A 22348-nucleotide genomic window follows, 5' to 3' on the forward strand; every position below is an offset into this window, starting at 1 on the left:
GTAAGGGTATTGTAAGTTCCTCCGTCCTTATTTTTGGCAGCTTTTGCTTGGAAGGCATAAGTAAAGACTATGGGAGACCCACTCCCCAATAATGGGAATAATGTTTTTAAGATGCTGTACTGTATGGCTCTTGTAAGGGGCATTAAAACCGTCTTGTTAAGCTACTGTGACCTCCATGTCTCTTCCGAGGGGCATCAAAACCATCTTGTTAAGCTACTGCAACCTCCACCACTTTTCCAAGCGGCATTAAAACGGTCTTGTTAAGCTACTGTGACCTCCACGTCTCTTCCGAGGGGCATTAAAACCGTCTTGCTAAGCTATTGTGACCTCCACCACTTTTCCAAGGGGCATTAAAACTATCTTGTTAAGCTACTGCGACCTCCACCACTTTTCCAAGGGGCATTAAAACCATCTTGTTAAGCTACTGTGACCTCCACATCTCTTCAAATGGGCATTAAAAGCGTCTTGTTAAACCACTCTGAACTCCACAGCTCTTAAAAGGGGCATTGAAATGTTGTTTTTAATTACCTCTAACCTCAACGACTCTTCCAATGGCCATTGCATTTCCTCTTAATTTTAGTCAGCTTCTGCTTTTCAATGCAAAGGCGAAAACTAATGGAGACCCACTCCCCAATAATGGGTAGTAGGTTTTTAGTACGCTATAATCCACGTCTGTTTCAAGGGGCATTGCAGTTCCTCATAATTTTAGGAAAGCCTTCCATTCACTGCTTAGGCCAACAGTGTACAGGACACCCAGTTGCTATAAATGGAAAAAACGGTTTATTTAAGGCCCTCTGACCTCCATGTCACTTCCAAGGGGCATTGGAGTGCCTCGAAATTTTTGGTAGGCATTGCACTCACTGTATGCCCTATAACTGTGTAGCCGAACCGCTCCTTTTGTTACAGAAACATATCCTACAAGACATGTGTGGTTGACTGGCCTGATATTGATGTGAATGGTCCCTGTTCCTTCTGCTCTTTCTCCTTTGCCACCACCTCATCCATCATTTATCACCTGAAGCTTTGTTTTAATGGGAGTCATAGAACTGGGATAGTAGCAGGAAAACATCCAGCAATCCTCGAAGGAGGTAGGATATGCGCCAAAACGCTGACCACCTCAGTCCTAGCCGCTACTACATACATGCGCTTGCATTCCAAGAAAACAAAGTAGATGCTAACTTCTATCATCATCATCATGCTCCTCACCTTGGCACTCTCAACTCCCCTGATGGAGAAGCCAGGGCCCACCGGAGGAGTCTGGTTCTCTGGTGGGCTCGTCCAATGCTGCCCTAAAGCAGGCCAGGCTAAGAAAAGTGTGAGGGAAGGTGACAGGAGAAATAGGGGTGGCTGGGGACCATATATGGACAACCAGCCGCCCCCAGGCAGCTAGGGACCGTGTGTGGACACCCGGCCGCGGGGCGGCTGGGGACCGAGTATGGACACCCGGCCGCCCCCTGGCGGCTGGGGACCGAGTGTGGACACGCCGCCGGGCGGCTGGGGACTGAGTATGGATACCAAGCCGCCGAAGCAGCCATGAGGTAGTGGCCAGCTTCGGCCTACTCCAAACTAAAAGGCCCCATTTCAAGTGCAAGCTAGCAGTATGGCATTGCAGCCTGGGGGTGGGTGGGTGGCAGGCTGCACACTTACGCTTGCATTAAAAGAAAACAAAGCAGATGCTAACTTCTATCATCATCATCATGCTCCTCACCTTGGCACTCTCAACTCCCCTGATGGAAAAGCCAGGGCCCACCAGAGGAGTCTGGTTCTCTGGTGGGCTCGTCCAATGCTGCCCTAAAGCAGGCCAGGCTAAGAAAAGTGTGTGGGAAGGTGACAGGAGAAATAGGGGCGGCTGGGGACCGTGTGTGGACACCCAGCCGCGGGGCAGCTGGGGACCGAGTATGGACACCCGGCCGCCCCTGGTGGCTGGGGACCGAGCGTGGACACCCGGCCGCCGGGCGGCTGGGGACTGAGTATGAATACCTCGCTGCCGAAGCAGCCATGAGGTAGTGGCCAGCTTCGGCCTCCTCCAAACTAAAAGGCCCCATTTCAAGTGAAAGTTAACAGTATGGTATTGCAGCCTGCGGGTGGGTGGGTGGTTGGCTGCATATTTGCGCTTGCATTGCAAGGAATGGGGGAGGTACAATTGAACACTGCCCTGGGACAAGGACTTGCATGGGGATAGTTGCAAGTCTGCATCTTCTGATGCGGCAAGGATCACTTCTGATGGGCACACTTTTAGGCAGTGACCTGGGTGTCAGAGATGCTTCCAGAGGTCTTCTCCATGCTGTTCCCATGTCTTTTCAGCACTGTATGCATGTGTCACACAGCTCATGGCAAGGTTGTAAAATGTTAAAATGACATTTCCCGGTGAATGCATTTGTCACGGTTGAAAGCAATACAAAAGTGCAAAAACGCATGAAAAATGCTACTTGTGAACATAGCCCAAGGTGTGGAGGAGTATTTTTGCTTTTGGTTATTTATTTTACCTTATACACAAGTCTTTACCCTGGAAAGGAAATTCCTTAACATATTTCACAGGAAAACTGATTCAGTTTCGTTTTTTAACGTTTTATTGTGAGCCCGTAAAAGTGGCTTAATACCTCTGACCACGTTGTTGACAGCAGTGATCTGGGGGTCAGAAATGCTTCCAGGGGCGATCCCCATGCTGCCCCCATGTCTTTTGAGCACTGTCACGATCGTTTTGGGCACTTTTTAGGCTTTCTACAGACTGCCGTAGGTGGCGCCGCAAAAATTCTCGGGTCTCCCATAGACTAACATTGGGCTCGTTGCTAGGGTCGAGCACCCGAGTATCACGGTGAGCTCGGCCCGAGTTTCGAGCACCAGAGCATTTTAGTGCTCGCTCAACACTAGTGTTAATGATGGCTTTTGTGTAGCTTTTCTGTATGTAAATCCCATAACCTTTAGGCGGTTTCTTACAGTTCGGTCACAGACATTGACTCCAGTTTCCTCCCATTCGTTCCTCATTTGTTTTGTTGTGCATTTCCTGTTTTGCTTTAAGTTTCCGGTCTTGGTGCTTTGATGTCTTCCTTGGTCTACCAGTATGTTTGCCTTTAACAACCTTCCCATGTTGTTTGTATTTGGTCCAGATTTTAGACACAGCTGACTGTGAACAACCAACATCTTTTGCAACATTGCGTGATGATTTACCTTCTTTTAAGAGTTTGATAATCCTCTCCTTTGTTTCAATTGACATCTCTCGTGTTGGATCCATGATTCATGTCAGTCCACTTGGTGCAACAGCTCTCCAAGGTGTGATCACTCCCTTTTAGATGCAGACTAACGAGCAGATAAAATTTGATGCAGGTGTTAAGTTTTGGAAATGAAAATTGACAGGGTGATTCCGTAATTTTTTCCTCAGAATTGAGTGATTGCATAATTTTTTTACCTCTGCTTGGTCTGAAAAAAATTACCCTTACTGAGTACCACATTTTTTTTCTTGATTTCTTTTAGTCTTTCTTATAACCCTACAGTTGCCATTTGAAATGACTTTAGTTTTGTGCCATGTCTGTGATCTGCTTTTTTTCAACAACATTAATGTAACGGGTCTGGGAGGTGCAACCTCTGAGCAACTATACAAAGGGGCAGTCTTTGTAAGGAAGCGGGTGGCTCCCAGGGAAGGCGGGCAGGTAGTCACGGCAAGTGACAGGGACAGTCTCTAGGTAGAAGGGCAGGAGGTCACGGCAAGTGACGGGGACAGTCTCTTGACAGTCGGGTGGTCACGGCAATTGACAGCAGGGTAAGAGTCTCTAGACAGGCAGGTGGTCACGGCAATTGACAGCAGGATAAGAGTCTCGAGACAGGCAGGTGGTCACGGCAAGTGACAGCAGGATAAGAGTCTCAAGACAGGCAGGTGGTCACTGCAAGACACGGCTAAGCCTCCTGGTAGGCTAGCAGGCAGGTAGCAGGTGAGCGCTCCCAGGTGAGCGAGTAAGAGTCTCTGGATAGGCAGGTGGTCACAGCACGTGATGGCTGAGCCTCCAGGTAGCTAGCAGGCAGGCAGCAGGTGAGCGCTCCCAGGTGAGCGAGTAAGAGCCTCTGGACAGGCAGGTGGTCACAGCAGGAGACGGCTGAGCCTCCAGGTAGGCTAGCAGGCAGGTAGCTGGTGAGCGCTCCCAGGTGAGCGAGAAAGAGTCTCTGGACAGGCAGGTGGTCACAGCAAGTGACGGCTGAACCTCCAGGTAGGTTAGCAGGCAGGCAGCAGGTGAGCGCTCCCAGGTGAGCGAGTAAGAGTCTCTGGACAAGCAGGCAGGTATCAGGTAGGTATCTGGCAGGTACTTCCTGGTCCGCAGGCGGACTGATCCATAGACAGACTGGCAGGTGCTGGTAGGCAGACTGTCGGACCACAGGATAGCAAGCAGGTAGGCAGATATCAGGCAGGTATTAGGCAGGTATCAAGCAGGAATCTGGCAGGTGACTGGCAGGTAACTGGTAACGGGACCTGAGGGCTGAAGCAGAGTTGATAGGCTTTGCAACAACATTGCTCTGGCACCTCCATTTTGGAGGCGGTGCCTTATATATGGTGAGATCCTCCGGCCATTGGCCGGAGACTCCTTAGGATGGCGCGCGCGGCCCCTTAAGAGAGGGGGAGCGCACGCGCCCTAAGCACAATGGCCGGGAAGAAGCGCGCGCTGCCAGCAGAGCGGGAGGAAGACGTCGGGCACGGAGCGGAGAGGTGAGGGGGACGGCGTCCCTGCCTAGCAGGAGGCAGGGACCGCCGACGCTACAGTACCCCCCCTTTAGGCCCCCCTTTTTTAGGCCAGAGAGAAATTTATCAAGGATAAGAGGGGCATGGATGTTCTCCCGGGGCTCGCACGTTCTCTCCTCAGGACCAAACCCCTTCCAATCTACTAGAAAAAAGGTCTTTCCTCTTACCCTTTTGGTGGCCAGAATGTTCTCTACCTCAAACTCGTTTTCAGCGGAAACCGGAGCAGGAGGCGTACCTGTAGACTTGGAAAAAGAGTTAAGTACCACGGGTTTGAGTAGAGATGCATGGAAGGAGTTAGGAATCCGCAAATTGGCCGGGAGTTTCAATTTATAGGCCACCGGATTGATTTGTTTGATAACTTCCAGTGGGCCGATGAACCGAGGCCCTAACTTGTAGGAAGGAATCTTGAGCCGGACATATTTGGACGAGAGCCAGACTTTATCTCCAGGACGGAATTGTGGTGGATCCAGACGTCTTTTGTCAGCCTGTTTTTTCATCCGCTCGGATGACCGAAGAAGTGCGGATCGGGTACTCTCCCAAATGGAGGAAAATTCACTAACGAGAGATTCCGCAGCTGGATTGTCCACCGAGGTGGAGACGGGAAACGGGATCCGAGGATGCTGACCGAAGACTACAAAAAACGGGGATTTGGAGGAAGATTCGCTCTCGTGATTATTGTAGGAAAATTCGGCCCACGGTAAAAGATCCACCCAGTCAGAATGGTGAGCATTAACAAAGTGCCGGAGGAAACTGGTTAAAATTTGGTTGATCCGCTCTACTTGGCCATTGGACTGTGGGTGATAGGCAGAAGAAAAGTCCAAGGTGACCCCCAGCAATTTACACATGGCACGCCAAAAGCGAGAGGTGAACTGAACCCCTCGGTCGGATACAATGTGGAGAGGTAGACCATGAAGACGGAAAACATGATGGTTAAAGTCTTTAGCTAACTCAGATGCAGACGGGAGACCCGACAGGGGAATGAAGTGAGCCATCTTGGAAAAGCGGTCAGCGACCACCCAAATGACCGTACAACCAGCAGAGACAGGGAGATCCGTTATAAAGTCCATAGCTATATGCTGCCACGGGGCAGCAGGTACAGGAAGAGGAAGGAGGCGACCGACTGGCAGGTGTCTCGGAACCTTGTTGCGGGCGCAGGACACACAGGCTGAAACAAAGTCTATTACGTCCTTGTGCAGGGTAGGCCACCAGTAATGCCGGGTAATAAGCTGGAGGGTCTTTTTCTGACCAGCGTGGCCAGCTAGCTTAGACGAGTGACCCCAGTGTAGGACCCTCTCACGGTCAGGTACTGTTACGAACGTCTTACCGGGAGGAAGACGATTTAGATTCACGGGGGCCACCTGCATTACTCTGGCAGGGTCAATGATGTGCTTAGGCTCCTCCTCTAGATCAGAGACCAGAAAGGATCGGGACAAGGCATCGGCTTTGATGTTTTTGTCTGCCGGGTGAAAATGAAGAATGAAATCAAAGCGGGACAAAAACAAGGACCATCGGGCTTGGCGCGGGTTAAGTCTCTGGGCGCTCTGGAGGTAAGCCAAGTTCTTGTGGTCCGTGTAAATTTTTACCAGGTGAAGAGCCCCCTCGAGCAGGTAACGCCACTCCTCCAGTGCCAGCTTAATAGCCAATAATTCTCGGTCTCCTATAGAATAATTGCGCTCAGAAGAGGAGAAAAGTTTTGAGAAGAAGCCGCAGGTTACCATTCTTCCGGAAGACGACTTTTGGGTAAGTACCGCTCCGGAGGAGGAAGCGTCAACTTCTAGGAAGAATTGTTTGTTGCCGTCCGGACGATGCAGTACCGGAGCGGAGGAGAAAGCTTGTTTTAAGGAAAGGAAGGCTTCCTCTGCTTCGGGCGGTCATTCTCTGGGATGAGCGCCCTTACGGGTGAGCGCAGAGATAGGGGCAGTCCAGGTAGAGAAGTGCGGTATGAAGAGGTGGTAGTAGTTGGCGAAGCCCAGGAACCGCTGAATAGCCTTCAACCCCTCTGGTCGGGGCCACTTCTGGATGGCAGACAGTTTCTCAGGATCCATTCGTAGGCGGGTCTGAGAGATTATGTAGCCCAGAAACGGAAGCGAGGTCTGCTCAAAGAGGCACTTCTCATATTTAGCGTAGAGGTGGTTCTGCCTGAGCCTGAGCAGGACCTGACGTACGTCCCTCCGGTGAGTGGGAAGATCCGGAGAGAAGACCAAGATGTCGTCCAGGTACACCACCACGCAGGAGTAGAGAAGGTCACGGAAGATGTCATTGACCAACTCTTGAAAGACGGCGGGAGCGTTACAGAGACCGAAGGGCATTACAATGTATTCATAGTGGCCTTCCCGGGTGTTGAATGCCGTCTTCCACTCATCCCCCTGATGGATACGGACCAGGTTATACGCCCCACGGAGGTCCAGCTTGGTGAAGATTCTAGCCCCCCTCAGACGGTCAAATAATTGAGGAGTGAGCGGAAGGGGGTATTTATTCTTCACTGTGATCTGGTTAAGGCCTCTATAGTCTATACAGGAACGGATTGAGCCGTCCTTCTTTTTGACGAAGAAGAAGCCTGCTCCCGTCGGGGAGGTAGGTTTCCGGATAAATCCCCGGGCCAGATTCTCCTCAATATATTCAGACATGGACCGGGTCTCAGCAGCGGACAAAGGGTAGATACGCCCACGGGGAGGAGTAGCGCCGGGTATCAGGTCGATTGGGCAGTCATATGGTCTATGAGGGGGTAATGTCTCTGCTTCTTTTTTATTAAAGACGTCCACATAAGACCAATAGGGAACCGGTAGGCCGGGTAGACTGGCCGGGGTAGGAGAAGTACGGGCAGGATGAAAGGGAACTAAACAAGTCTTATGGCAGTCCTGTCCCCAGCGAAGGAACTCTCCGGTCTGCCAATCAAGCACGGGTGCATGTTTCTGAAGCCAAGTTAGGCCTAGCAAGAGGGCGTGAGAGAGTCCAGGCAGAGCATGGAAGAAGATGCTCTCAGAGTGCAGCATTCCCACCTGCAGAGTTATGGATTCGGTGATGAGTTGGATGGGATGTGGTAAGAGGCCCCAATCCACGGCGGCGACAGATAAGGGTACAGCCAGAGGCTTGGTGGGAATGCGGTATTTTTCTACCAGGGACTGAGAAATGAGATTTCCAGCAGCTCCAGAGTCAAGTTGAGCCAGTTCAAAATAACGGTTCTCTCCGCAGATGATAGAGACCGACAGCATCAGGGATGGAGAGGATTTACTTTTGTCTAGGGCGACCTCTCTGAGCGATCCTAGACACAGGCGTTTCCCGACCTCTCTGGGCAGGAACAGATCCGGTGCTCCTTACTGCCACAGTAGAAGCAGCTCCCCTCGGCACGACGTAATTCTTGACGGGTTTTGACCATCTTGGTCTGGTCGACCTGCATAGGCTCGGGTGAGTGCACCTGGGGAGTAATGGAGGAAGTGAGGGGTTTCTGGAAGGTAGGGGCAAGGCGTGGAAACCTCCTCTCACGGGTGACCTCTTTGGTGCGCTCTTGGAACCGGATGTCAATCCAGGTGGCAAGCGTTATTAAGTCGTCGAGAGTGGTAGGGATGTCCCGACTGGAGAGTTCATCTTTAATACGGCCGGACAGACCCTCCCAGAAGACGGACACCAGGGCGTCGTTATCCCAGGCAAGCTCTGAAGCAAGGGTACGGAACCTTATGGCATATTGGCCCACGGTGAGACCCCCTTGTCGGAGGCGTAGCAGAGATGAGGCGGATGAAGTCTTCCGTCCTGGTTCGTCGAAGACTTTCCGGAAAGCCGTGAGAAAGGCTGGCAGGTTGGACACCAGGGGGTCTCCTCACTCCCATAGAGGATTTAGCCAAGCCAACGCCTCCCCCGTGAGATGGAACATGATGAAGGCTACTTTGGCTCGGTCGGTGGAAAACTGGTGTGCCAACAGTTCGAAATGCAGAGTGCACTGATTAATGAAGCCCCGTTCCTTGACGGGATCTCCGCCAAAACGAGGCGGGGCGGAGAGGCGGGGACCGGGAAGAGATGCCATGGTATTGATGGGCAGCGGTGGTGCCAGGGTAGTAAGTGTGCGAGTGGAGGCAGCTCCCGATGAGGCAGTAAATGTGTCCAGGCGGGAGTTAACACTACGCAGGTGACTCAGTATGGACTCCTGTGGGGACCTCTGACGGGAAAGTTCATGACATAGGTCCGAGAGCGAGGGAGCTTGGGTGCCACCGGGTTCCATGGCCCGAGCAAACTGTAACGGGTCTGGGAGGTGCAACCTCTGAGCAACTATACAAAGGGGCAGTCCTTGTAAGGAAGCGGGTGGCTCCCAGGGAAGGCGGGCAGGTAGTCATGTTAAGTGACAGGGACAGTCTCTGGGTAGAAGGGCAGGAGGTCACGGCAAGTGACGGGGACAGTCTCTTGACAGGCGGGTGGTCACGGCAAGTGACAGCAGGGTAAGAGTCTCTAGACAGGCAGGTGGTCACGGCAAGTGACAGCAGGATAAGAGTCTCTAGACTGGCAGGTGGTCACGGCAAGTGACAGCAGGATAAGAGTCTCAAGACAGGCAGGTGGTCACGGCAAGACACGGCTAAGCCTCCAGGTAGGCTAGCAGGCAGGTAGCAGGTGAGCGCTCCCAGGTGAGCGAGTAAGAGCCTCTGGACAGGCAGGTGGTCACAGCAAGAGACGGCTGAGCCTCCAGGTAGGCTAGCAGGCAGGTAGCTGGTGAGTGCTCCCAGGTGAGCGAGTAAGAGTCTCTGGACAGGCAGGTGGTCACAGCAAGTGACGGCTTAGCCTCCAGGTAGGCTAGCAGGCAGGCAGCAGGTGAGCGCTCCCAGGTGAGCGAGTAAGAGTCTCTGGACAAGCAGGCAGGTATCAGGTAGGTATCTGGCAGGTACTTCCTGGTCCGCAGGCGGACTGATCCATAGACAGACTGGCAGGTGCTGGTAGGCAGACTGTCGGACCACAGGATAGCAAGCAGGTAGGCAGATATCAGGCAGGGATCAGGCAGGTATCAAGCAGGAATCTGGCAGGTGACTGGCAGGTAACTGGTAATGGGACCTGAGGGCTGAAGCAGAGTTCATAGGCTTTGCAACAACATTGCTCGGGCACCTCCATTTTGGAGGAGGTGCCTTATATATGGTGAAATCCTCTAGCCATTGGCCAGGGACTCCTTAGGACGGCGCGCGCGGCCACTTTAAGAGGGGGGGGAGCGCACGCGCCCTAAGCACGGTGGCCGGGAAGCAGCGCACGCTGCCAGCAGAGCGGGAGGAAGACGCTGGGCACGGAGCGGAGAGGTGAGGGGGACGGCGTCCCTGCCTAGCAGGAGGCAGGAACGCCGACGCTACAATTAAACAACTGAATGAACATCCTCCGAGCCCTGTGATTCCATAATTTTTGCCAGGGGTTGTAATATCTCTTGATTAATTTACTCTATGATCACATTGAACGGCATTTCATGATATGGTGTAGGACTCAGTGCATTTGATATTTGGATTTGTACATTCAATTAAATATATTATATCTCTCACATTTTGGATGAATTATAATGAATATTATATTCATTTTACAACTAATTTGGTAACATTATTTTTATGTGTCTAGTTCATTAATTTTCAGTCTACTTTTTGTAATAAGATAATGAATTAATTGTGAACCTTTTTGGTGCCGGAGAACACGGTATGCGTTCAGTGTCTATGCATAACAAGATCTCCGGTGCTATACACTCCTCTTACCTGTAACGACTGGATGTGTAGAAGGACACATCCCTGATTATATTATAGATGTCCCCCAATTCTGTTAATATCCCCCATCCTGGTATATATGACCCCCCTTCTTATTATACGCAGTCCCCATCCCATCCTGGTATGCATGGCCTCCTCATCCCCAATCCTGGTATGCACGGCCTCCTCATCCCCAATTCTGGTATGCATGCCCCCCGCATCCCCAATTCTGGTATGCATGGCCCCCTCATCCCCAATCCTGGTATGCATGGCACCCCTCATCCCTATCATCGTATGCATGGCATCCCTCATCCCAATCCTGGTATGCATGGCACCCCTCATCCCAATCCTGGTATGCATGGCACCCCTCATCCTGGTATGCAAAGCACCCCTCAGCCCCAATCCTGGTATGTATGGCCCCCTCGTCCCTATCCTAGTATGCATGGTACCCCTCATCACTATCCTGGTATGCATGGTACCCCTTCATCCCTATCCTGGTATGCATGGCACCCCTCATCCCTATCCTGGTATGCATGGTACCCCTCATCCCTATCCTGGTATGCATGGCACCCCTCATCCCTATCATGGTATGCATGGCACCTCATCCCTTGTATGCATGGCACCTCTCATCCCTATTTTGGTATGCATGGCACCCCTCATCCCTGTCCTGGTATGCATGGTACCCCTCATCCCTATAATGGTATGCATGGTACCCCTCATCCCTATCCTGGTTTGCATGGTACCCTCTCATCCCTATCCTGGTATGCATGGCACCCCTCACTCCCAATCCTGGTATGCATGGTACCCCATCCCTCATCTCTTGTTTGCATGGCACCCCATCCCTGGTATGCATGGTACTCCCTCATCCTTATCCTGGTATGCATGGTACCCCCTCATCCCTATCCTGGTAAGCATGGTACCCGCTCATCCCTATCCTTGTATGCATGGTACCCCATCCCTCATCTCTTTTATGCATGGCACCCCACCCATGGTATGCATGGTACCGCCTCACCCCTATCCTAGTATGTATGGCACCCCTCATTGGTATCAGGCTGCACACACACAAAAAAAAAACATGACCAATCACTTCTTCCCTATGCCTCCAAACTATGGAACAACACTTTCCATAGTCCATTTTGAACTGTCCTCCCACCTCTCCTCCTGCTCCCTCTTTGCTTACAATCTGACTTCCGACCACACCATTCCACTGAAACTGCCCTGACTAAAGTCACCAATGACCTACTAACTGTCAAGTGACACTATTCTGTCTTCCTGCTCCTAGACCTGTCATCTGCCTTCGACACAGTAGACCATACCCTCTTACTACAGACTCTCATCTCTCGGCATCACAGACTTGGCCCTGTCTTGGATCTTTTCATACCTAACCGACAGGACATTCAGTGTCTCCTACTCTCTCACCACCTCCTCATCTCACCCCCACCTCCTCATCTTGCCCCCTATGTGTTGGTGTCCCCCAAGGTTCAGTTCCAGGACCCCTGTTCTTCTCAATCTACACCTTCGGCCTAAAACAGCTCATAGAGTCTTATGGCTTTCAGTATCACCTCTATGCTGATGACACACAGATCTACCTCTCTGGAACTGATATCACCTCCTTACTAACAATAATCCCACAATGTGTGTCCACTATTTCATCTTTCTTCTCTGCTAGATTTGTAACATTTAACATGGATAAAACCAAATTCATCATCTTTCCACCATCTCATTCATCCTCCCAACTGAACTATCCATCAAAGTCAATGGCTGCCCACTCTCCCCAGTCCCGCAATTTTGACTCTGATCTGTCTTCATACGTCAGATCCAAGGCCTTTCCACTTGCTGCTGACTCCAACTCCAAAATATCTCGGGGATCCGCACATTCCTCAACCATGAATCTATGAAAACACCAGTGCACACCCTCATCATCTCCCACCTCGACAACTGCAAACTCCTGCTCTGTGGCCTCCCTTCTACCACTCTCGCACCCCTCCAATCTATCCTAAACTGTGTTGGGCGACTAATTCACCTGTTTCCTTGCTATTCCCCGGCTTCTTCCCTCTGTCAATCCCTGCGCTGGGTTCCCACTGGCCAGAGAATTCAGTTGAAAAGCCTAAATTTGGCATACCAAACCATCGAAAACCTGTCTCCTCCATACATCTGTGACCTAGTGTCCCTGTACTTACCTGCACGCAACCTCCCATCCTTACAAGATCTCCTTCTCTACTCCCCTCTTATCTCTTCTTGCCACAATCGCATGCAAGATTTGTCCCGTGCATCTCCGCTACTGTGTAACTCTGTACCCCAACACATCAGACTCTTGCCTACCGTGGAAACCTTCAAAAGGAACCTGAAGACCCACCTCTTCCGACAAGCCTACAACCTGCAGTAACCATCGCTCCACCACACCGCTGCACGACCAGCTCTACCCTGACCTACTGTATCCTCACCCATCCCTTGTAGATTGTTTGTGCGCCCTCGCGGCCGACTCTTGTATCAGTCGGTGACCCCTTTTCACATGTAAAGCGCCATGAAATAAATGGCGCTATAATAATAAATAATTATAGTACTTGCACTCTGGGTCAATTGATGCAACTTTCCTGGTGTCTGCCCCTAATTTGATGTCTTTTGGCAGCTTTTGGGCCCATTTGAAGGTATTGTGCATGCGTTTGGTTTTGCCTCCCATTGAATCCAATGGGGTTCAGATACATTCTGTGAATGTTTGATGAATTAATCTGTGAATATTGCAAATTCGACGATCATAAACCGAAACAAACATTGAAATGTTCGCTCATATCTAGTTAGAAGCAGTAGCGGATGGTGAGATATGGAACCTGAAAGTCAAAAGTTCAAAATCATGTTACCCTTTTGCTCATCACTGTATACCCTGCTATAAGTAAAGGCAATAGTGCTTATAAATAATGTAGGGTACATAGTAAATACTGTTTTTGATAAAAAATAGTGTAAAAGACATCCCACCAGCGTCAAGGTGTACCTCAATCGGGATGGTCCTAGCGACTAGCATTAAAACCTTACCATGTGTCAAAGTGATGTCAGTGTAAATAAGGACCGAGCAGGACCGGGTCACGAATATGGATACACAGCAATGAGAAGCTATATAAATGTAATGTCCAGCTCAAAGAAAGGGAGGCTGCACTAAGTGCAGAAACCTGAAACTAAACTGAAAAAAAATTAACTGGAGTATAAGTTAGTATGCAGGCAAAATAGGAGCATGTTCACACTGGCCATTAAACTGACAAAACCGAAGATAGAAACAAAAGGAACATATACCCTGCTGTAAGTGAAGAAGTAAAAGCAACAGCGCATATAAATAACAGGGTACTTTGTAAACACACTTTTTGATCAAAAAAACTGGTCCCAACCTCTTGTATTAAAACCTTACTTTGTGTCAAAGTGACGTCAATGTGAACGCTGAATGCATCTGGGGGAATGAATATTTCTGTGTTGGCACATGTACAGAACTGGGCAAGGCTAGAGTACTGGCTTAGTGAAAAAATTGGCACAACCTGATCTGCATGCTGCAGTATGAGTTGTTTTCTCTATAGCATTTAAAAATTGGGAAATATGAGTATATACAATATCTTGTACATTCTGCAATGTTATATATGTTGGTTGTACAACTTGTAACTTAAAAATGAGAATTCATAGACATTTTTCAGATTTCTGGAAGACCGGCAAAAATATCTCAACTGTTTCAACTATAGTAACACACAATATAGTAATGTATCTTCTTGAAGAGAGTATTGAAAGTGTCATGAAACTGATCAGAGGGGATGATTTTTGATTTAAATAGAAGGCAGGATAAAACCCTTTCAAATGAATGTTTTATCTATGTATTTTTCATATATTTCTTGCAATTTGATTACTTTTTTCTTCTTTTCGCTGGTTTTGCATTCTGTTGTTCAGAACAAATACTTATTGCTTCATCTTTACTTTCTCAACATTCAATGCCCTCACGGTCCGAGACGTTCCTCTTGGGGATCATCTCTACATTTATTTACTCCACCTCGTTATGATGGGAATCTTAAGGTATACAGGGGCTTTCTTAACCAGTGTACGGTGCATTTCGAACAATTTTGTCTGACCAATCAATAGAGGACTCCATTTTTCCTACTGTATCAGGTGATAGAAAATTAACAATCTTTATACTGCTCTGCAAAATATGTTACTGCAACCAGAAAGAATTAAATAACCTTCATCTCTGCACCCCCTATAATTGTTTTAAGCATTATTGATCCGATTAAGTCACTAGATAAATAGCCAGTTTACTTAAATAATTATTAGGCAATGCTATAATTGACTTGAACAAAAATTAGATTGCACATTAAAATACTTTCCTTTTTGGTTAGTATAAAGCAGCTTAAAGTTTCAGATGCATTTTTTCCAGCTCAGGAGTTTTATTGGCAACTGCAAAGGCTTCTGTAAAATGTGCTAACAAGGTAATCACTCTTCAGATCTTCCGATAGCAATTAGGGTCAAATATGCAAGTGCAAAGGAGCAGGTTACAGAAAAGAACAAAACAAAAGCTTTCAAAGCAACTTTATTCTGACAATTCACATCAATGCTCCATGCAAAACACACTGTTATGTCTAGGCATTGAATAACATTAAAGAGAGAATCCCTGAATCAAGTAATGCTTCCCTAGAACTGGGCATAGTCTTGGCTGCAATTTCCTTTAATCTGAAACACAAATTGCTCCTACAATATACACAATGTCTGTTTCCATATCTAATGAGCATGCTAGTAGCTGAAAGGATAAAGTAATCTAATTTACTAGGTACATGCTATAGGGCTGGATACATTGACATAGGCCACTGTGAAGAACCGCACCAAGCAGCCCCAACTGACATTCATAATACATTGGTGGTCACGCGGTATGGTGTCCTCACTATCGTTCTGCACCCCCTGGGGATACATAAAGTCAGCTTAGCACAGTTTAACACAGACACCCCCTGTCCACACAGGGTACAGGGAGGCAACGGGAGTGAGAGAGGGTGGCCCAAGCGACTGCCAGCATAGCACATTTGCTCACAACCCAGAAAGGCTGAGCGTCCATTTTCACTAGCACCAGTGAAACAGATCCTTGCCATCCTGACAGGACTGCCACCAATTCCTCGTTAGATATAAACCCAGTCCATTAATGGGATTATATTGGACAGAATCCCAGCCGGTAGCATGTGACGTTAAACAAAGAGCTTGGAAGTGTGGATTCGTGGATTAAGATAAAAGAGCAGACCAAGGTTAAATTGGATATTCAATCGCCTTAAGGGCACACTAGACCAAACACTATATACACAATGGATATACATACAGTGCTGGCTAAAAGTATTGGCACCCCTGCAATTCTGTCAGATAATACTCAGTTTCTTCCTGAAAATGATTGCAATCACAAATTCTTTGGTATTATTATCTTCATTTAATTTGTCTTCAATGAAAAAAACACAAAAAGAATTGTCCTAAAGCCAAATTGGATATAATTCCACACCAAACCTAAAAAAGGGGTGGACAAAAGTATTGGCACCCTTTGAAAAATCATGTGATGCTTCTCTAATTCGTGTAATTAACAGCACCTGTAACTTACCTGTGGCACCTAACAGGTGTTGGCAATAACTAAATCCCACTTGCAGCCAGTTAACATGGATTAAAGTTGACTCAACCTCTGTCCTGTGTCCTTGTGTGTACCACATTGAGCATGGAGAAAAGAAAGAAGACCAAAGAACTGTCTGAGGACTTGAGAAACCAAATTGTGAGGAAGCATGAGCAATCTCAAGGCTACAAGTCCATCTCCAAAGACCTAAATGTTCCTGTGTCTTCCGTGCGCAGTGTCATCAAGAAGTTTAAAGCCCATGGCACTGTGGCTAACCTCCCTAGATGTGGACGGAAAATAAAAATTGACGAGAGATTTCAACGCAAGATTGTGCGGATGGTGGATGAAGAACCTCGACTAACATCCAAACAAGTTCAAACCGCCCTGCAGTCTGAGGGTACAACAGTGTCAACCCGTACTATCCGTCGACGTCTGAATGAAAAGGGACTGTATGGTAGGATACCCAGGAAGACCCCACTTCTTATCCCAAGATATAAAAAGCCAAGCGGGAGTTTGCCAAAACTTACCTGAGAAAACCTAAAACCTTTTGGAAGAATGTTCTCTGGTCAGATGAGACAAAAGTAGAACTTTTTGGGAAAAAGCATCAACATAGAGTGTACAGAAAAAAAAAGAGGCATTCAAAGAAAAGAACACGGTCCCTACAGTCAAACATGGCGGAGGTTTCCTGATGTTTTGGGGTTGCTTTGCTGCCTCTGGCACTGGACTGCTTGGCCGTGTGCATGGCATTATGAAGTCTGAAGACTACCAACAAATTTTGCAGCATAATGTAGGGCCCAGTGTGAGAAAGCTTGGTCTCCCTCAGAGGTCATGGGTCTTCCAGCAGGACAATGACCCAAAACACACTTCCAAAAGCACTATAAAATGGTTTTAGAGAAAGCACTGGAGACTTCTAAGGTGGCCAGCAATGAGTCCAGACCTGAATCCCATAGAACACCTGTGGAGATATCTCAAAATGGCAGTTTGGAGAAGTCACTTCAAATATCAGGGACCTGGAGCAGTTTGCCAAAGAAGGATGGTCTACAATTCCAGCAGAGCATTGTAAGAAACTCATTGATGGTTACCGGAAGCGGTTGCTCGCAGTTATTTTGGCTAAAGGTTGTGCAACCAAGTATTAGGCTGAGGGTGCCAATACTTTTGTCCGGCCTTTTTTTGGAGTTTTGTGTGAAATGATCAATGATTTGATTTTTTCTTCATTCTCTTTTGTGTTTTTTCCTTGCAAGCAAATTAAATGAAGAGAATAATACCAAAGAATTTGTGATTGCAATCATTTTCAGGAAGAAACTGAGTATTATCTGACAGAATTGCAGGGGTGCCAATACTTTTGGCCACTACTGTATTCAATGGTCAGATATGCAAATACAGGTGGTAGTACAATAAGTATAAGCAGATGATAAAAAATTCAGTTGCCAGTTAGTTGTTAGGCCTTGGTGCTGGCAGTCACATGGGAGATGTGGGGTGCAAGCAGTTTTTGGTTTCTTCCGACACGATACATGGTGTAACCTCAAATGGAAGAGAACATGGGCCACAACCTCATACGAGCAATTAACCCCTTGGTCGGTCACTCCCTTTCCCGCTTTTCGGATGATCCTAGTTTCCCTCCCTCGGTTCTGGTAGCTTAAACTCCAAAACCTATGATGCATCATAACTTCTCAAAGAAAGGTCACATGGAGGCGGTTTTGGCACCATCAGATCTGGCTGGGCCCCCATTATGCTTGGAGACCAAACACGGCTTTGCTATCTGGCTTCTACTAGCCGTTCTACATATCTCCTAACCCCGGGGTGATAGAACGGGTCGAGACTTTGACGTGTGTTAGGGCCATTCCCGAGATCTCAAAAATGTAACCTGTATATGGTTAGGACGTATGTTAACTACATAACTCCTTATGAAATTATGGCTCCCATAATCTGGGGGGATCTTTAAAGCCGTTTTGCAGCTTGGGCTTCCAACGATGGTTCATCCCGACAGAAAGGCCTTCCAATTAGCTCAGCTGAACCAGGAGTGAGCTTTTCCACTTTGAGCTTTTGAAGCTGGACCACCAGCTGACTGAGCCAGGCATCCTGTGTCAGCTTCACACTTTGAAGGAGGTCTATAATCTCAGAGCGGATATGATACAGTCAATTGGCATAAAATCAGGTCCTCCATATTCTTCACAGCCATTTTCACACGTTCAGTATTTGGTCATTATTTCACATGGGCATTTGTAGCCAAAATAACGAGTGGAACAGTCAAAAAAAAGTATAATAGAAACACAGCACCACTTCTGCATTTTTGACCCACTGCTGGTTTTGACTTACAAATACTGATGTAAAATCCTGACCAAATACTGAATGTGTGAACATGGCCTTAGCCATACAGTAGGCATTATGTGATTATGTGACATTTACTTTAAAGTACATTCAATATTAATTTCTGTACCTGAATGCTTATAGTTTACCTGTCCTTTCAGGTGGCTTTTCAGAATAAGCTGCTAAGAGTCTTCATTAGCATTAATACTATTTCTTGTTATTATCAAAGAGGTTGTCCACTACTTTAACATTGATGACTTATCTTTAGGAAAGGTCATCAATGTCTGATTGGTGGGGGTGCAAGACCCAGCACACCCAGTGATCATATGTTCTCGGTGTCCGCAGTGGCCGAAAGTGCATAATTGCGGAGCTTCAAATCACAGTTCTGTCTACAGCATAGTGGTCGCGGCTGAGTACAGCACATCCGCCCCCTATTCAAATCAATTGAGGGCGGACATGCAGTGCTCGGCCTCTAGACAGTAGATGGATCTGTGCTGTGCAGCTCCCTAATTAAGCAGTTCTGGATGCCACTGACACCAAGAACAGATGATCGGCGAGGGTGCCAGGTGTCGCACCCCCATGATCAGACATTGATGACCTATCCTAAGGATTATTCATCAATGTCAAAGTAGTGGACAACCTCTTTAAATGTAACCAGTTTTTCCTTTTTGTAGGTTCTCTTTCTAATTTTCAGTTGTGTCTAGATCTACTGGATGGAGTCTGGCTCTTATAACGTCTCTCATAAATAAACACAAAGACAAAAGAGATTCCTGCTCTCCTTAAGTAGCAGCAATATGGAGGACATTTTGTGGCGCCCCTGAGGGTTCAGTCGCCACAGGGGTACTGCACCTCAGACCGAGGTGTGGTATCTCCTCTCCAAGGTAAGGAAGAAGCACCTCTCAGGACACAGCCATCCATCCAACACTACATCTCTCCCACCTGAGGGGGACTTTAAGGCACCATAGTGCTGCCCCAGCCGGGATAAGAGGAGATAGGGGGAACCAAAAGTAGGGGGAACCATGTAGTGGGTGAGGGTGGAGGACGCACTTTAGGTTACACCACAAAATTCATATTTAATAAACGGCCATCTTGGGCTTAGGGTCTTTGATTGTGATCTTCATCGCTGAATGTGGCTTTCTGTGTGAACCTGCAGCTGATTGAGGATACACGGTCCTCGTGCTCTGGCCTTGAGGCGAAGAGCGGGCTAGAGTTAATGGCTGTCTCTACCCGGTCAAAGTCCCTACCCAAGAAGGCCTGGAGGGGAGCAGAGGAGACAAGCTCCACAGGCAAAAGGATCCCAGGGGGATGCAGACGGAGCGGTATACGTCACCTGTCCTCACTATTCTGGCCTAGTCAGAGGGATTCCTGCTGTAAAAGGGCTACCGGCCCACGATATCTGACTCTGTCACTTCAAGTCTTAGTCGGAGAAGTCCGGAGGCTCAGTGGATCCCACCGGGTAACGGACGGAGCGGAGTCGCCACCCGTACCCTTGTTCTGTGCATAGTCCAGAGGGAGACCTGGCCTTAGTACACGTACCACATACGGACAGGAGAGGATCTAGTGGGAAAGTCTAGGAACACTCTGGTGCAGGGGGTCCTGATTGATGCACCTGAACTACCCGGGGTGTGCTGGACCCCTTCCTGGTGGACGCAGTGCGCCGTGAGGAGCAGGGAGAAGCCTTGCAGCTGTGCATTCTACCGTGAGTAAAGCTTGGAAGACTACCCCTATGGCCTCCGGTCCTTTATTGCACCGCGGCACCGCACTACACCGCACCACATCTCCCACTACAACTCCCATCCTCCTGCTCTCTATGCCCTGAGGCCCTGCTCCGCCTGTGGGGAGTAGTACCATCTTCTGCTGCCACTACATCCCGCCTCAGAGGACTGAACGCAGCACTGGTGGAGAATCACCAGGCACCACAGGTGGCGTAGCATTTAATCCACTCGATTAACACCAAAAACTCTGAAAGCCCATTAAATCTTTTATTGTGACGGCCCTGGGCACGGAATGGGTCCAGGCCACGACTGCAACCCCCAACATCTGACCCGGCTCCGAGTACCCCCATCTCCCAGGGTGGGCTGTGAGCGGCACAATTTTACATTAGCAGTGAACAGTGTAGCAGTGAATGCAGTTGTAGGGTGATAAAGCATCAAGGTCTGCATGTATCTCTTTAATACTCATCTCAATCACTCTGTTCCTTCCTTCTCATCCCCTTGACATACGCTTCAATAGGCAGTTGCATTTAATAGGGATGAGCGAATGATTCAATATTCGGTTCGGATTACGATTGTCGAATCTGCGATATTCACCGATTTATTCGTCGAACGTTACCGAATGCAATAGGACTCAATGTGGGTGGACGGGACGCATATACAACACTTTCAAATGGGCTCAAAAGCTGCCAAAACACATCAAATTAGGGGCAGACATCAGGAAAGAGCTATAAACTGACCCAGAGTACAAGTACTATAATTATTAATGTTATTACTGCAACATTTGTTCCATGGCGCTTTACATGTGAAAAGGGGTCACCATCAGTGACTCACCGACTGGTGCAACAGGAGAGAGGACCAAGCCTGCGAGGGCGCATAAACAATCTAAGGGATGGGTGAGGGTACAGTAGGTCAGGGTACAGCTAGTCGTGTAGCAGTATGCTGGAGCGAGGGTTACCTCAGATTGTACGCTTGTCACAAGAAGTAGGTCTTCAGCTTCCTTTTCAAGGTTTGCACAGTAGGCGAGAGTCTGATGCGTCGGGGTACAGCATTACAAAGTAGGGGAGATGCACGGGTCAAATCTTGTATGCAATTGTGACAAGAAGAGATAAGAGGGAAGTAGAGAAGGAGATCTTGGAAGGATGGGAGGTTGCGTGCAGGTAACTAGTACAGGGAGACTAGGTCACACATGTATGGAGGAGACAGGTTTTCGATGGATTGGTATGCCAAAGTAAGGCTTTTCAACTGGAGTCTCTGGGCAACAGGGAGCCAGCATAGGGATTGACAGAGGGGAGAAGCCTGGGAATAGCAGGGTGACAGGTGGATTAATCGGCCAGCACAGTTTAGGATAGATTGGAGGGGTGCGAGAGTGGTAGAAGGGAGGCCACAGAGCAGGAGCTTGTAGTAGTCGAGTCGGGAGATGATGAGGGCATGCACTAGTGTTTTTCTAGATCCATGGTTGAGGAATGTGCGGATCCCCGAGATATTTTGGAGTTGGAATCATCAACAAGTTGAAAGGGCTTGGATCTGACGTTTGAAGGACAGATTAGAGTCAAGCTTGCGGGACTGGTGGGAGAGGGCAGCCATTCAATTTGATGGATAGGTCAGTTTGGGGGATGAATAAGATGGTGGAAAGATGATGCACTCGGTTTTATCCATGTTAATTTTTACAAATCTAGCAGAGAAGAAAGATGAAATAGAGGACACACATTGTGGGATTCTGGTTAGTAAGGAGGTGATATCAGGTCCAGAAAGGTAGATATGTGTGTCATCAGCATAGAGGTGATACTGAAAGCCGTGAGACAATGAGTAGAGATGAGCGGTGTTCAACTAGAACTGTTTGCCAATCTCAAATTCAAGCTGTTTTGGGCGGTGTTCGAGTTGTTCGACGAACGCGAACGATTTGCAAAAAATTCGGCTGTTCGAGGTTATGTTCGATAACTGTTCATGCACCAAAAGTGTGTCCAGCATGTCTGGCGCTATTTAGAGCACCAATCATGCAGGGATTGTCTGCCACTCACTGTAATGCCACAGCCATGGTGGTTGTGGCATTACAGTGGTTGCCCAAATCGATGGGAACAGTGCTCACAGTGAAACATGAAAAGCCGGCAATTCATCAGCGGCATACACCAGTCCCCAACAATTTAGAACAGAAAGAATAGAGTATCACACATAGATTAGATAGATAGAAACATGTCAGTCACATATATAAGAAGTACAGTGACAGTGTTGCTTACTGTACTTGTCATTTAGTGTTAAAGGATTTATTAAAAAAAAATATTAGTGTTTTCATGCACCGTCTCTTTAA

This window comes from Phyllobates terribilis, unplaced genomic scaffold (assembly GCF_046119375.1).
Source record: "Phyllobates terribilis strain yellow unplaced genomic scaffold, ASM4611937v1 Scaffold_7__3_contigs__length_470593459, whole genome shotgun sequence".
In the NCBI taxonomy this organism is placed as follows: domain Eukaryota; kingdom Metazoa; phylum Chordata; class Amphibia; order Anura; family Dendrobatidae; genus Phyllobates; species Phyllobates terribilis.